The sequence below is a fragment of the Pongo abelii genome, chromosome 14 (assembly GCF_028885655.2).
Source record: "Pongo abelii isolate AG06213 chromosome 14, NHGRI_mPonAbe1-v2.0_pri, whole genome shotgun sequence".
In the NCBI taxonomy this organism is placed as follows: Eukaryota; Metazoa; Chordata; class Mammalia; order Primates; family Hominidae; genus Pongo; species Pongo abelii.
This window is the reverse complement of record NC_071999.2, coordinates 120,093,681-120,108,578: the sequence shown is the minus strand read 5'-3', so window position 1 is coordinate 120,108,578 and position 14,898 is coordinate 120,093,681. Positions and strand designations below refer to the sequence as shown.

At 52.9% G+C, this 14,898-nt stretch overlaps 3 long non-coding RNA genes across 3 annotated transcripts in view; 1 reads left to right on the top strand and 2 right to left on the bottom strand.

The window, feature by feature from the left end:
- LOC100460925 (uncharacterized) overlaps positions 1-14,898 on the bottom strand; it is a 58,285-nt gene that overhangs the window by 34,108 nt on the left and 9,279 nt on the right. The gene's annotated exons all lie outside the window — the stretch shown is intronic.
- Positions 3,849-5,573, bottom strand: LOC134759915 (uncharacterized). The gene is made up of 2 exons (XR_010136840.1): positions 5,399-5,573; positions 3,849-4,377 (listed from the first exon to the last, which is right to left on the bottom strand). It is a non-coding gene; the product is annotated as an uncharacterized LOC134759915 (long non-coding RNA).
- LOC134759914 (uncharacterized) lies at positions 6,112-8,944 on the top strand. Its single transcript, XR_010136839.1, has 2 exons — positions 6,112-6,665; positions 7,831-8,944. It is a non-coding gene; the product is annotated as an uncharacterized LOC134759914 (long non-coding RNA).

Here is a 14,898-nt window from a genome sequence, read left to right as displayed (position 1 = left end):
CCCGATCTATAGAAGCAATTGGTAAAGACACAAGTCTTGTGACCTCTGCTCACATGACCTGAGCAGTAAGGGGTTATAGAAAGCATGCCTACATCTCAGCAGATTTCAGTTCCTCCCATAATCCTATTCTTCTAGCCTTTCAATAGTCTTACAAAGGCGGTTTTCAGTCCTTGAGCAAGGAGGGAGTTAGTTTTAGGGAGGGACTATTATCCTTGCTTTCAAGTTGAACTATAATTCCTCCTGAAGTTAGCTTGGCCTACACCCAGAAATGACCAAGGACAGCTTGGAGGTCAGAAGCAAGATGGAGTCAACAATGTTAGATTTCTCTTACTGTCACAATTTTGCAACAGTGGTTTCACACCAAGCAATTCTTCAGCGCACACCAACAGAGTGCCCCATAATTCAATTTAATTCTGACACTAACTGAAGTTAGCACAGATGCCACAGGCTGAGGTATCTGCCTCACAAGATGGCCCTTATTTCCAATGCCAATTGCAAGTCCCAGGTCATTTTACCTGTGCTTCCAACCTTCTGGCTATTAACGGGGGGTTCTCGTGGCCCTCCTTGTGTTAGATTACTTGCTAGAATGGCTCACAGAACTCAGGGAAACACTTTACTTATGTTCACTCACGCATGATAAAAGGATGTAAATGAATAGCCAGTTAGAAGAGATGCACCGGGAGAGGCGCATGGGAAGGGGTGAAGAGCTTCCACACTCTCTGTGGGCACCACTCCAGGCACCTCCATGTACTCACCAACCAGAAGCTGTCTGAATTCTGTCTTTTTGGGTTTTTATGGAGGCTATCATGTAGGCATGATTTGTTAAATCACTGTCCATTGGCGATCAACTTGACCTTCAGCCTTCTCCCCTCCCTAGAGGTTGGGGATGGGACCACAAGTGCCAACCCTCTATGCACATGGCTGTTTCCTCTGGTGACCTGCTCCATCCTGAGGCTGTCCAGGCATCCCCAGCCCCCAGTCATCTCATTAGCACACAAAAGACGTTTGTCATTCCACAGATTCCAAGGCTTTAGGAGCTGTGTGTCTGGGAAATGTGAAAAGGACCAAATGTACATCACAAGATCATGCTATACAACCCAGAAATCATGCTCCAAGAGATTACCCAAATGAGTTCAAAACCACACAAAAATGTGCACACAAATGTTTATAGCAGCTTTATTCATAATTGCCAAACTTGGAAGCAACCAGATGACCTTTCATGGGTGAATGGATAAGCAAACTGGTTCACCCAGACAATGGAATACTAGCCAGTGACAAAACAAAATGCGCTGCCAAGCCCAGAAAAGACATGAAGGAACTGTAGCTGTGTTTGCTAAGTGAAAGGAGCCAATCCAAAATGGCTGCACACTCTGTGATTCCAACCATATGATATTTTGGGAAAAGCAAAACTATGGAGACAGTAAGAGAGGAGTGGTTGCCAGGGGTGAGGGAGGAGGGAGGGGTGAATTGGGAGCACAGATGAGTTTAAAGCAGTGAGGCAGCTGCAATGCTAGAGTGGTGGACACAGCCATGACATATCCATCCAGTACACACAGTGGGTGTAGTGCAGACCATGGAGTTTGTATGACAGTAATGTCTCAGTGTAGCTTCACCTATTGTAACAAATGGGTCACACTCATGCAAGCTGTCATGTGTTTATTATTATTGTTTTAGAGACAGGGTCTCACTCTGTCACCCAGGCTGGAGTGCAGTGGTGTGATCTCAGCTCGCTGCAGCCTCGACCTCCCGGGCTCAAGCAATCAACCTCCCAAGTAGCTGGGAGTACAGGCACGCACTACGCCAGCTAATTTTTTTTTTTTTTTTTTGTAGAGATGGGGTCTCACTTTGTTGCCCAGGCTGGTCTCAAACTCCTGGCCTCCAGTCATCCTCCCACCTCAGCCTCCCAAAGTGTTGGGATTATAGGTGTGAGCCATCAAGCCCAGCCTGCAAGGTCTTAGGGAAAACTGTGGTGGTGGGGAGGGAACACATGGGGACACTGTACTTACTGCTCAATTTTTCTGTTACCAACCTAAAGGAAGAAACTGAGGCAAAACTAATGTGATTTATTTGCACTGAGCTGAGGATGGCTTTCCCCAACGTATGCCCAGCTTGCCTTGGGGAGTGCCCTCTGGGCCCTTTGTTGCAAGCAGGTTTTCAAAGGCAAAAAGGGGGCTCAGGGACTGGCCTGACACCAAGTTGTTCATCAGGAATTCTTACCAGGAGCAAGTGTGTCGGTGACAGGACGGTGGCCAGGCCCGCCTTTCCCCTCGTGATGGTCATCGTCCTCGAAATACCAGGAGGCAGCAGGACACCCCAGGGTCTAGGTTCAGTCTTTGGAGATGCAGTCCGAGGTTCTGTCTGCAGAGCCTCCATTCATGCAGACCAACATGGAACAGGACTCACGGGGGCACACGTCTCCGCCTTCCCATCAACCAGATTCATATGTGAATTCCCACCCGGCCCTGAGTCACACCCAGTTTAGTGCTTTCCCTGGAGGAACACCTGCCGTCCTCACAGCAGGGATCTCCAAGGATGGCCCAAGCATTAGCTTCCCAGTGATACTGCTCGTTCCTGCTCGGAAACTCCTTTTCCACGGTGGTGAGATATTGAACTTGACTCATGGAATAGAAGCTCCCCGGGATGCCACCACCGTGTGAAATAGCAGGGTCCAATGTTTCTAATGCCAGGGTCCAAAGAAGCCCTCTGTTGCCACCAGATACATTTTGAACCCAGTTCATTCAGAAACCATGGTTGGTGGTCATCATCTACTTGTGTTCTGAGAAACCACAAAGTTCAACTTCAGCTCTTCAGTTATGGTCTTCTCATATTATTTTAGAATGTGAAATTTATCCCTCCTTTTATGTCGTGAACACAGCCTGCTCCGTATGATGCCCAACTCTCCTGTGACCCCTGGGCTTTCCTCGTGTCTAACGTTCTGGTTTTCTCCTTCCTTGAGGTCCCTGTGGCCTCTTCAAGGTCCTGCCTTCCTCCCATTTATTCTTTGTGGTTCTGTACAGACTGATGCATTTATTTTGCCTTTCCTAACTAAGTATTCCTCACTCCATTCTTGATAGAGGGGAGAAGGGAGGGCAAAGAAGTTAAATTTACTTCAGGGCATCAAAATGAATGTCTACTTAATAACTTTGTAAAATGTAAAGTGATATATATAATTGTAAAGTAGTGTTAATTTTACCTAATAATTACAGTTAAAAAACATATCATTGGTTTACAGAAGTAACACTGCTTAGTGATGAGCTACACATCATCACCCATGCTGTGGGCATGGGTTATGGGGTCCAGCATGCAGCATTTTGGGGTTCATTTGCAGCTGTTCCAAGAGATGAACCCGCAGCTCAAGGGGGAGTGGGAAGTGGCTGCAGTCTCATTTTTTTTTTTTTTTTGAAACGGAGTCTTGTTCTGTTGCCCAGTCTGGAGTACAGTGGCACCATCTCGGCTCACTGCAACCTCTGCCTCCTGGGTTCAAGCAGTTCTCCTGCCTCAGCCTCCCAAGTAGCTGGGACGACAGGCACCTGCCACCATGCCCGGCTAATTTTTGTATTTTTAGTAGAGACGGGGTTTCACCATATTGGTCAGGCTGGTCTTCAACTCCTGACCTTGTGATCTGCCCGCCTTGGCCTCCCAAAGTGCTGGGATTACAGGCATGAACCACTGCGTGCAGCCAGCGGTCTCGTTTTAATGTCTCCCAGGGCCTGATATTTTTAAAGGGCTCAAATTCCTCAGATAAGAAAAACTTATATTGAAGCAAAGACTGCTTCTGAGTAAGAACAACAGAAGCAACCCCAGCGCCTGGAATATTGGGGTTCTAAAAAGCGACTTCTTACATGAACTTTTAGGTTTTATTATTTTATTGTCTATGGTTGGTAGCATTTAATGATTAATCTGAACGTGACTTTGAAACATACACTATGGCACAAAAACAGAATTCCAATTCCAATCAATGATGGGAAGAGAATGTGTGGCCTGGGAAGACCTGGACCTTGTCTGCTTTGGAGTTATGTCTTCACCTCTAACCCTCCTGGCATACATTTGTGTAACTTGCAAGCTTGGAAGAACACATGTGCCTGATGTCCACACCCCATCCCCTGGAACCTGTGGATTGCTTGCTTACACCGCACCAGGGACTCTGCATAGTGAGCTCGGTGATGAATCTTGAGATGGGAGATGCTCCTGATGACCTGGTGGGGCCCAGGTAACCTGCAGGGTCCTCTTAAGGACGGAAAGGCTTGAGGCAGAGACTGGACACTGCTGTGCTGTGGCTGTGAGGATGCGTTAAGGGGCAGGAACCAAGGGAGGCAGAGATGGGACTCCCCCAGTGCCTCCCGACAGAGCCTAGCGGGCAACGCTGCCATTTCAGAACTGTAAAACGACAGATTTGTGTTGTTTTAAGTCAATAATAACAACAACAACAAAGTCAGGCTAATTCTTTCTTTCATTCAATAAATATTGAATGTGGACCATGTGCCCACGATGCTGGGAGTGAGGACACGGCTGTGGAGGACATTGCCGGGCACCTGCACTTGGGCAATGCAGCTCACAGCTGCACCGAGACTCACAGAGCCTCCTGCAGAAGCAGCAGAGGACTTCGCGGGCAGGGGCCAGGGGCGGGTGGGTGGAGAGAGCAGCAGGCGCTGACCGGGCCCTGGGATGGCCAGGTAGCAGGGAGCAGGCAGACCCTCCCTAAGAAACCCAGCACCCCGCTGTCCTCCCGGCTGCTGGCGCCCCCGCGCGCTCTCCCCCACCCCCGCCCACCATCAGGCGCCCTGCTGGTCACGAGGCCTCTGCGGCCGCCTCAGTGCATGAGGGTTCCGTGAAGAGGGGTCGCGTGCCCCTCAGCCGGCATTCCCGGGGCTCGGGACCCCGGACCTCCCAGAGGAATCACCCTCCTATGCCAGAGCCTGGCCTCAAGGGAGACGCTGGCGTGAATCTACCCCGGCCCGCCTGGGAGGGGATGGGGCTCCGAGCCTGGTCTGGGCTGTCCACCTGGGCATAAGCCTCACAGCCACTGCCAGGGGAGGGCCAACCTGGCCAGAGGCCCCGCCGTGGGCTGTGGAGCCAGCGCCTCCACAGCCCCGTCCATGTGGGGCAGGCCTGGTGTTCCCTGGCCACGGCCCGGTTGCCCATACAGCCGGTGCTGGCGCCTCGCGAGGAGGGGGTCGGGGACAACCGCATCCGTCCCAGTTCCCGCGAGGGCAAGGCGGGGCGCTGTCCAGGAAGAAACCCTGTGGAGGGAGGGGAGCGAACCTCAACGTTTCTTCCTTCCACTCTTGCAGGAAAATTTGGGGGAAATGTTATTAAGGCAGAAAGAGTGACCCTGTTCCTTTTTTGGTAACTCCATTCACTCCACTTCAACCATAAGAATCCCAACCAGGAAACTTACCAAGCATCACAAACCACCTCGAAAAGCAACACCACACAGCCTACACGCGGGGCCACTGAGGGGACGCACGCAGGGCCCCTGAGTGACATGGGGATGCACGTGGGGGCGCTGAGGGACGTGGGGTTGCTGAGGGATGCATGCGGGGCCTCTGAGGGGACGTACGCGGGACTCGAGTGACGTGAGGACGCACGTAGGGCCCCTTAGTGACGTGGGGACGCACGACGGGGCACTGAGGGGACTCATGCGGGGACGCTGGGGGACGTGGGGACGCTGGGGGACGTGGGGGCGCTGAGGGACACATGCAGGGGCGCTGAGGGACGGGGAGGGCGCCAAGGGACGTGGGGGCGCCGAGGGATGTGGGGGTGCTGAGGGACGTGCGGGGCGCTGAGGGACGAGGGGGCGCTGAGGGATGTGGGGGCACCGAGGGACGTGGGGGTTGCTGAGGGGACGCCCGCGCGGGGTGCTGAGGGGAGGCACATGGGGGGCGCTGAGGGACGTAGGAGTGTTGAGGTAACGCAGGCGGGGGACGCTGAGGGGACTCATGCGGCGGGTGCTGAGGAACGTGGGGGCGCTGAGGGGATGCATGCGCGGGGCAGTGAGGGACATGGGGACGCTGAGGTAGCGCACGCGGGCCACCATCGGCCAAGGATGAGACCATTAGAACATCTGCAATGGGTTGAAACGCCTCAAATGCAGTAAGATCCAGGAGTAATAACGATACTAAAAATAGCAACAATGACCTAAGTCACCTTTGGACATGCGGAAAACCAACTGTACCTCAGGATGACCAAATAGTTGATGAGGAAAAATCCCTCTTCAGAAAAGTATTACAGCTCACAGGTGAAGAAAGAAGACACAAAATCGGAGCATCTTCTCTCCGAAGCCCCACAATGGAATCAAGGGTGCAGGGAGATGGCCAGGCCTGCGGCACCCGAGAGAGGCCGTCTGACCCGGGTCCTCTGTGCGGGCAGAGAGTACTCCAGTGTTGTGTTCCCTCCAAAACTGGCCGCGAATCGCAGATGATGATGCCAGGATCTGCGCCCTTGCAGGAGAGACAGGGGTGTGGGGAGGATGCCGGCAGCCCAGGGCAGAGTCCAGACCTGGGGACACCGCAGGACAAGAGACAAGTCACGAGAGGAAGAAGCGGATCGAGCCAAGGATTTTTTCCTGGTTGGAAAAAACAAAGTCTTAAAAATCCTGTGGGATGCCAGGGAGTCCTGGGCGCTGATATCTGGCGGCATTAAGGAGTCACCATCAATTATTTCAGGTATAAATACAGAACTGGGGTTGGGTGGGGTGTTTGGTTCTTATCTTTGAGAATACTTTCTGAAGTGTTTATGGATAAAATAATATGATGTCTGGAACTGTTTTAAAATAGCCCAGTGAGGAAGCGGGTGGGGTGCTGGCCTTGGCAGGAACACGGGGCCATTGTGCTGGTCTCCCCACGTTGTATTGGAACTCACTATAAACAGCACCAGCAAGAGACGGCAGCCTGCCCTGTGCCTGCCCTGAGGTCACTCTCACTGTGAACTTGGCTCCCTCCAGCCCAGCTCTCACAGGGTCACAGGTGGCTTCAGCCAGTGTCCTGTGCAGGCTTCTTCCTGAAGGAACACAGAGTCCTGAGAGTGGGATTTCCTGCGGTGATTCTTTGGTCTCAGAGGCCCAAGGGACACGGGTGTTTGAGAATCTTCTCCATTTCCATCTGTATGATCTTTGCCTTCATTCTCCTCTCCTATTAAATAGAGGCCATCAGCACACTTAGACATGCCTGCCAGCTTTAAGAGTTTAGGGCTAAACAAATGAAGCACACAGTGCACTTCAAAGACTTTGAGAGGAAGGCTCAGTGTGCACAGAGGCCCTGGGAACCCTGAGCTTCCCCAGGATGCCCATCCTGAGCCCTTGGGGGGCATCTAACCCACTCAAACTCCAAACACTAGTCCCTCCCCCATCACAAGGAAAGACAGGCGTGGTCCCCCACCCATCAGCGGTGTTGCTGAATCTGGCAGCCACCGTGTTTGTCAGACCTGCCTGCCTTGTTCAGCAGGGAAACCACTTGCTATGATGAATGGAGCTGCATGCGAAACTTAGATAAGCAGGCAGGTCGAAAACACCTCCCGTGCCAGCATTCCAGTTTTCTTGCTTGGCCCAAGAACCTGGTTTCATTTTGGAAAGGTGGAGGGAGTGTGGGGCGACCTTGTTGCCATTTTCAGGCATGGCTGGGCTCTCACACAGTCACTCTTAGAACAGACATGTCCCTGCCTGGAGGCCAGGCCCTCTTGGATTCTGGGAACCAAGCCCAAAAATGTCAAACAAGTGGCAAAACCTTTAGGGTAATTTTCCTCTAACTCAAAAAACACCCGGCCGCTTCTCCTCCGCAGATGTTAAAGGTCCTTTTATTAGCATTGTCCTATTGTGTTTTTTTCATCTCTCAGACACAGACACAGGAAGCATCAACTCAGAGGCTTCGGCCAGGATGTGAGCCTGACTTTCGCAGCCCCAACTGGCAGGCTGACCTCATTTGAACTCCCTGGCGGTGGCATCCTGGAGACACCCACATAGCTGAGCTGGCACCGTAGGGTGAGGGCACCAGGGCCATGGGGACCCTGGTTGCTTGCCTCAGAAGCGGCCAGCAAGGGAGGCACAACATGGGGCTGTTGAGTGAATGTGTGAGAGGCTGCGGGTCCCCAAAGTCCAGCCACCAGCGGCCTCACAGCATCGTAGGAGTCTGAGGTCCAAGACACCGGACTCACATCTCAACCCTGCCCTGTGCTGCTCAGAGCCAAGTCTAAGCTGCTGTGACAAAGAGGCCCCCACATGCAGCGGCTGCCACAGAACATGGTCATCTGTTTTTCATGCACACTGTAGCCCTGGTCATTCCAGCCAGAGCCCCCAGGTTTTGTTGCTCTTCCAGGGCACATTCTGGGCTGTGTGATGGAGGCTGGGCTGTGGGCTCCTCTGAGGAGGTAGAGGGATGCACACCAGGGCCCCCGTGTTGAGGCTTGGCTCCCGCCCCATCACCTCTACTCTGGTGAGGACACTTCCTGCAAAGGCAGCTGGATGCTCCTGCCTGGAGCTGCCCCTGGACCACAGAGCATCCAGGAGATGAATGCACTTCCAGCCCCGCCACCCTGGGGAGATGTACAGCTGAGGTGGCAGCTTCGGAGCAAGCAGGGCAGAGATGCTTCCCCCTGAGGTCCCTCCCAGCCCTGCTGCCCTGTCACTCAAGGTATGGGTTGGTTGTGTTCCCCAAAAATACATGTTAAAATCTGAGTTTCCAGCACCTCAGAATATGACATCATTTGGAAATAACGTCATTGCAGATCTAATTACCATAGTGCCCACTTATCCTGGGGAAAATGTTCCAAGACCCTGGTGGATGTCTGAAACCTCAGATAGTACCTAACCCTACATACACTGTGTTTTTTCCCATGTGTACAGACCCATGATAAAGTTTAATTTATAAATGAGGCATAATAAGAGATTAATAACAATGATAAAATAGAACAATTATAACAATATACTGTAATAAAAGTTATATGAATGTGGTCTCTCATTCTCAACATATCTTACTATAGTGTATTTTCCCTTCTTCTTGTGATGATGTAAATTGCTGTAAAATGCCACGTGGTGAGATGAAGGGAGGTGAGAGATGCAGGCATTGTCATGTACATGGAAAATTCCAGAAATAGACAATTCCTCGGTGTTCAGTTATATGCTGTTCCGAGCCATCTCATCCAAGCCTGAGTTGTCATTGGCCACTTGGCAGCCATCCCAGTGACTAGATGGGCTGTGGTGTCACAGTGCTTGTGTTCAAGTCACCCTTCTTTTACTTAATAATGACCCCAAAGCACAAGCGTAGCCATGTAATATTTGTGGAGCGTGGTTGACCGTGAGTGACTAAAACCCAGAAAAGTGAGATGGAAGACAACGAGGACCACTGTAGTTAGGATGAAGTTGTGACTGTGTCCTTATAAGAAGAAGGGTGACACAGGAGCCCATGTGGTGGTGGAGGCAGAGATGGAAGCTGTGAATCCACAAACCCGGGAGTATCTGGAGCTTCAGAGGCTGGGGAGGCAGGAAGGACCCTCCCAGCTGTTGGGGGAGCACAGCCCTTCTGGCACCTTGATTTTGGACTTCAGGCCTCCAGAGCTGAGAGAAGATACATTTCTGTGGTTTTGAGCTCCCCGGTTTGTGGTACTTTTCCAAATGCCCCAGGACACTGCTGCACCAATGCCCTTGACCTTCAAGGTCGCATTCTGGCTGATGGAGCTGACGGGCACCCCGGCTTCACTGCCCTTGGGCTCCCGCTCTGACTGGCCTGTGCTGAAAGGTTAAAAATAGCTCTGCATATATTAAAATAGCTATGTCAATTCTAAAGGCTCACACAGCTGCTCTAAATGTCTTGGATGCTCTTCAAAATAATATTTATAGGCCTCTTCAGGCTCTGTCGAACCAGCTTTTTTAACATTAATTAAAGCCAAGCTCATTTGTTTGTTTACAAGTTGGACTTGGCACACTTTTTAGCACTTAACAGGAGATGAAAACTGCAGTTTGTTCAATTTCCTTTTAATAATTTTGTTTACATTTTTGCCAGCACTCATAATCCAGGTTCAGTTTCTGCCAGCACTGATTTGGTTTATTCCACATGGCTTGGGCCACTGCGGGACTCCGTTTGTTCCAGGGCCACCTTCCTGTCACCTTTTACTGTTTCTTGAGTCAGCAAGAAAGGCAGATCCGACTGAAGACTCCAGCACTCTCCTCAGCTGCAGCCCCCACAAAGCTCCGTGAAGTCCTTTCCCCCACAGGACAGATCTGAGGCACCCACCGTTAGAAGAAAAGAGTAGAGAAATGATATGCAGGAAGAAGGCCCATTCTGATTCACCAATCGCGTGGACGCATTTTCCTACCAGGCTAGGAGGGAGGAAAGTGGAGCCCCACACTGACTGCTAAGCCGTTTGCTTTGGTGTCATGAAAAAGAGTTCAGCTTCTCAAATCAGAGAGGAAAAGGTTTTCAAGGGGTCCCCTATTTCTATTATGTAAGCTTTAAATGACAAAGTGGACCTCTGGGGCCAACATGGGTGTGTGATGGTGGTTTTGTGGGATTCTCCCCATAGCCCCATCAGACGGCCTCACCTTATGGGTCTCAGTGGCCCCAGGTGCAACACAGCTCCTCCAGAAATGATGACAGCCCTGGCGACCAAGGACTCCCTGTGCCACTGGGTTTGCGCTCAGAAGTATATTCAATGATTTCCCCAGAAAATTCCAAGTCATCTCCTAATACTGTTTGTGAAAACTAAATGAATTGTCATGGTCTTCTTCAGGGACAGTTTGCTAGGAAGTTTGGTTATTGGCATAATTTTCCAAATCAATGAACTAAGTTATAAAACTTTCTCAAAGACCCTGATGGCTGTTACAAAGACAGAAAAGTGAATGGTCAGAAAGAAGTGTGAAAATTCACCCAGTATTGAGAGGACGAGGCAGGCGGATCACGAGGTCAGGAGATCGAGACCATCCTGGCTAACACAGTGAAACCCCGTCTCTACTAAAAAAATACAAAAAATTAGCCGGGCGTGGTGGTGGGCGCCTGTAGTCCCAGCTTCTCGGGAGGCTGAGGCAGGAGAATGGCGTGAAACCTGGGAGGCGGAGCTTGCAGTGAGCTGAGATCACGCCACTGCACTCCAGCCTGGGTGACGGAGCAAGACTCCGTCTCATAAAAACAGCCCAAGACAAACAACCACACGGCACACAGGCCTTCATCCTTGGCTGTGACGGATGCGCGTCCGTGTGGAGGGCCAGGCCTGTTTCTCCCATCACTAATTGAAGCCTCTCTGAGTTTCCATAAAAGTCTCCGCCTCAGAAGGGGCTCTCTGGAAATTTTAAATTATGTTGGTTAGGATAGTAACATACGCTTTCGCTTAAAAATCAATGGGTGCAGAAACAAAAGCATAAAGTACGAAGTGGGATTCCCCTTCTCAGCCAGAGGCAATGATGTCAGCAGATCAACCCCGATACTGCCGCTCACTGCTTGAGGAGCCTGTGTCTTTCCTTATGTACGGTGGTCATGACACGGCCACCCCTCCACACGAGAGCGGGGGCATCGACTAAGGCCAGAGCCAGGCACCGGAAAGGCGCAGTGGCCTGTCTACCTTACAATGGTATCGCTAGGACCCACGTGCATTTGGGGCCCCACATCAAAGCTCCCCAAGCACTCCCCTTGAAATGACTTTGCTTATAGCTCACCTCCAGGAAGGGCCCTTCCCTAGAGAACAGAAGGACACGGTATCCCTCAGGCTCTGGGAAAGCAGCCATTATCCTGGAAACCAGGACTCCCAGGAGATTCTGTGCCTCCCTCATGTGGGCCATCTTGATCCCCACACAGACTCCAGACTCAGGTGCTCCTCGAGGCTGGGCATCCCTCCACCAGGTGGTCCTGGTACAGCCCCTCTGTCCTCCGCTCTCAGTCTTGTCTGATGAGCTCATGCCCGTTCACCACAGGCTTCTGGGTGGAGGACGGTGAGGCGGGCAGCCCTCCTGAGCCCCTTCCTCCTTGCAGAGCACTTTCCTGGGCCTGATGCAGTGGGAGGAGCTGAGCAGTCCCCCATCCAGCCCAAAACAGGACACCTCAGGGCTCGAAACCCTCAGAGTCCCCACCCACACGCTACCCACACAAGGCCGATGCCTGAGTGTGAAACACAGAACACCTCCTCTGTCTCCATCTGACTTCACTGACTTCCCTGAGCATTAAAAAATAAAAACTAAAAATTAAATGAAACCCCGAAGGGTTTCAAAGCAGGGGAGAGGCCGTGTCCAGACTGAAGGAGGCACATTCTTGATGAGTCCCTGGTCCAGCAAAACACCCACCTCAGATCAGCCCAATGCTTTTGTGTCGAATGCCACACATGTCATGGTATCCGTTTGTTTTTCTGGTTTTGCCCAGTCTGGAAGGCTTGGAGTCACAAAGTTAAGGTCATGAGGCATGAATGTGACAATTAAGGCTGTCCCCATGACAGGATGTGAATCTGGACTTCAGGGTACAGGTCCGTCCCTCTGAGAGTGAAGGGGAACGTCCTGCCCACACCACAGTGGCACCTACATGACACCTAGTGACACCCACATGGCAGTGACACTGACACTGCAGCGACATCGATGTGGCAATGACACCCACACCTCAGTGATACCCACACTGCAGCGACACCCACACAGCAGCGACACCCACATGGTAGTGACACCCATGCAGCAGTGACACCCACACCTCAGCAACACCCACGCTGCAGTGACACCCACACCACAGCGACACCCACACCTCAGCGACACCCACTCCACAGTGACACCCCTACCTCAGTGACACCCGCACCACAGTGACACTTGCACCACAGCGACACCCACACCTCAGTGACACCCACACCACAGGGACACCCACACCACAGGGACATCCATGCTGCAGCAACACCCACACCTCAGCAACACCCACACCTCAGTGATACCCACACTTCAGTGACGCCCACACTACAGTGACACCCACACCACAGTGACACACACACTTCTTTTCTTCTGCAGCCCTGAAGTCACTCCCAGGCCCCAGGCTGAGGACTGGCCTCAGGGCATCATCAGAAGCTGCAGAGGCAGGACAGTGCTGTTTCCTCAGCAGCTTCATGGAAAGATCCAGCCAAGCCATCTGAGGCTGAGCTTTGCTGCATCTTCCTGCTCCTGGCCAGTGTACGGGTTTCCTATCCTTGAAAGCAACACCTCACTTCCTGACATCCCAAGAGCTGAACTTCTAGGTGTCAGGAACCCAGCGCCTCAAGGATCTGGGCACTCTGGATTTCAGGTGGAGCTGGCTGGTTTCCCACCCCAAGAAGAGGGCACAAGGTTGCTTGGGTGTTGCTGTGGCCCCGGCTCCCGGTGTCCTGCTGGAGGAGCTTTGCTTGGTTTCCCCTGATGCAGCCCCAGCAGCGGCAGCAGCGCCAGCCACATGGCTACCTCCCATCTCTGTGAAAGGGAAGCCTCACTGGACCAGAATTTTGTCAGACCTTCCAGCTGTTTCTGACCAACCGGCAGGTCCTGCAGCATGATGCACATTTGCTGTTCTGGGTGACAACCCCCAATCCCATGACCGGGTCAGACACGAGGGGCCATGCTTCTCTGGAGAGTGAGCTCAGACCATGTTACAGACACAGAGAAGTAGAAAATGTGATGAAACGGCTAATTATGTTGCTCAAATAGACGTGGAAATCCCGCATCGTGGTGCCCCTCGGGGCAGGCGGCTCTGTCACCCTCGCTCAGCCACCCACAGGTGATGCTGGCTGGGCCCAGTGTGGCCTTCGCCTTCCCCTGAGCCTGGCAACCCTGGGCTGCCTCCTGGGATGGGGCTGGAGCTATGTCTCCCTTGGGGATCAGGCAGCTGTTGGTCTCAGACGACACCTGCTTGGGCCCAGCCCCGCTGTGAGGGTGACAAGTGGAGCTGGAATTCCCACCCAGGCAGCTGACGCCACAGTCCAGAGCCCACGCCTCATCTCCGTGGCCTGGGCTGCTCCATTCTCATCTAAAATGGGGAGTAAGATAAATGCCCCACTCACCTCCCCCTCCCAGAAAACTCTCTCTGCCAGGCTTCCTGGGTAAAGCGGTGCCTCAGGTTCCAACACGGCCTGGTGCGGGTGCTGCCCCAGGAAAGAACTCCTTTACCAAAAACTACCAGACAGACCCTCACCCCGACCCCCTCCCGCCCATCACCATCAACACACATACACTCTCGACCTCCTTGCTCTCGACAGGCAAGGCTGTGAGCGGTGAGGAGCTGTGTGATGGGAAAGGGGGAACCTCCAGGCCAATGCACTCCGTCCACCTGGAGGGCTCATCACACACCTGCAAGGCCTGTCACATACCTGGAGGGCCCGTCACACATCTGGAGGGCCCACCATACACCTGGAGGGCCCCTTACACACCTGGAGGGCACATCACACCTGCAGGGCACGTCACACACCTGCAGGGCACGTCACACCCCCTCACACCTGCAGGGCACGTCACACACCTGGAGGGCCCCTCACACACCTGGAGGGCCCGTCACACACCTGGAGGGCCCGTCATACACCTGGAGAGCCCGTCACACACTTGGAGAGCCCCTCACACACCTGGAGGGCCCGTCATATACCTGGAGGGCCCATCACACACCTGCAAGGCCCCTCATACCTGCAGGGCCCGTCACACAACTGGAGAGCCCGTCACACCTGGAGCATCCATCACACAACTGGAGGGCCCGTCACACACCTGCAAGGCCAGTCACACACCTGGAGGACCCGTCAGATGCCTGGAGGTGAGCCAATGACTGCCTGCTCATGGCCTGGGGAGAGCTCTAACATCACTCAGAGGAGAAGCCAGGCAGAGCCCGATGACCCCTCGAGTGGGGGCAGAGCCAGGTGACCAGGAGGCTGAAGCAGCAGGGCATGGGGAGGAGCACGAGAGAAGAATGAGCCTCATGGGAAAAAGGACTTTGGAGATTTGCA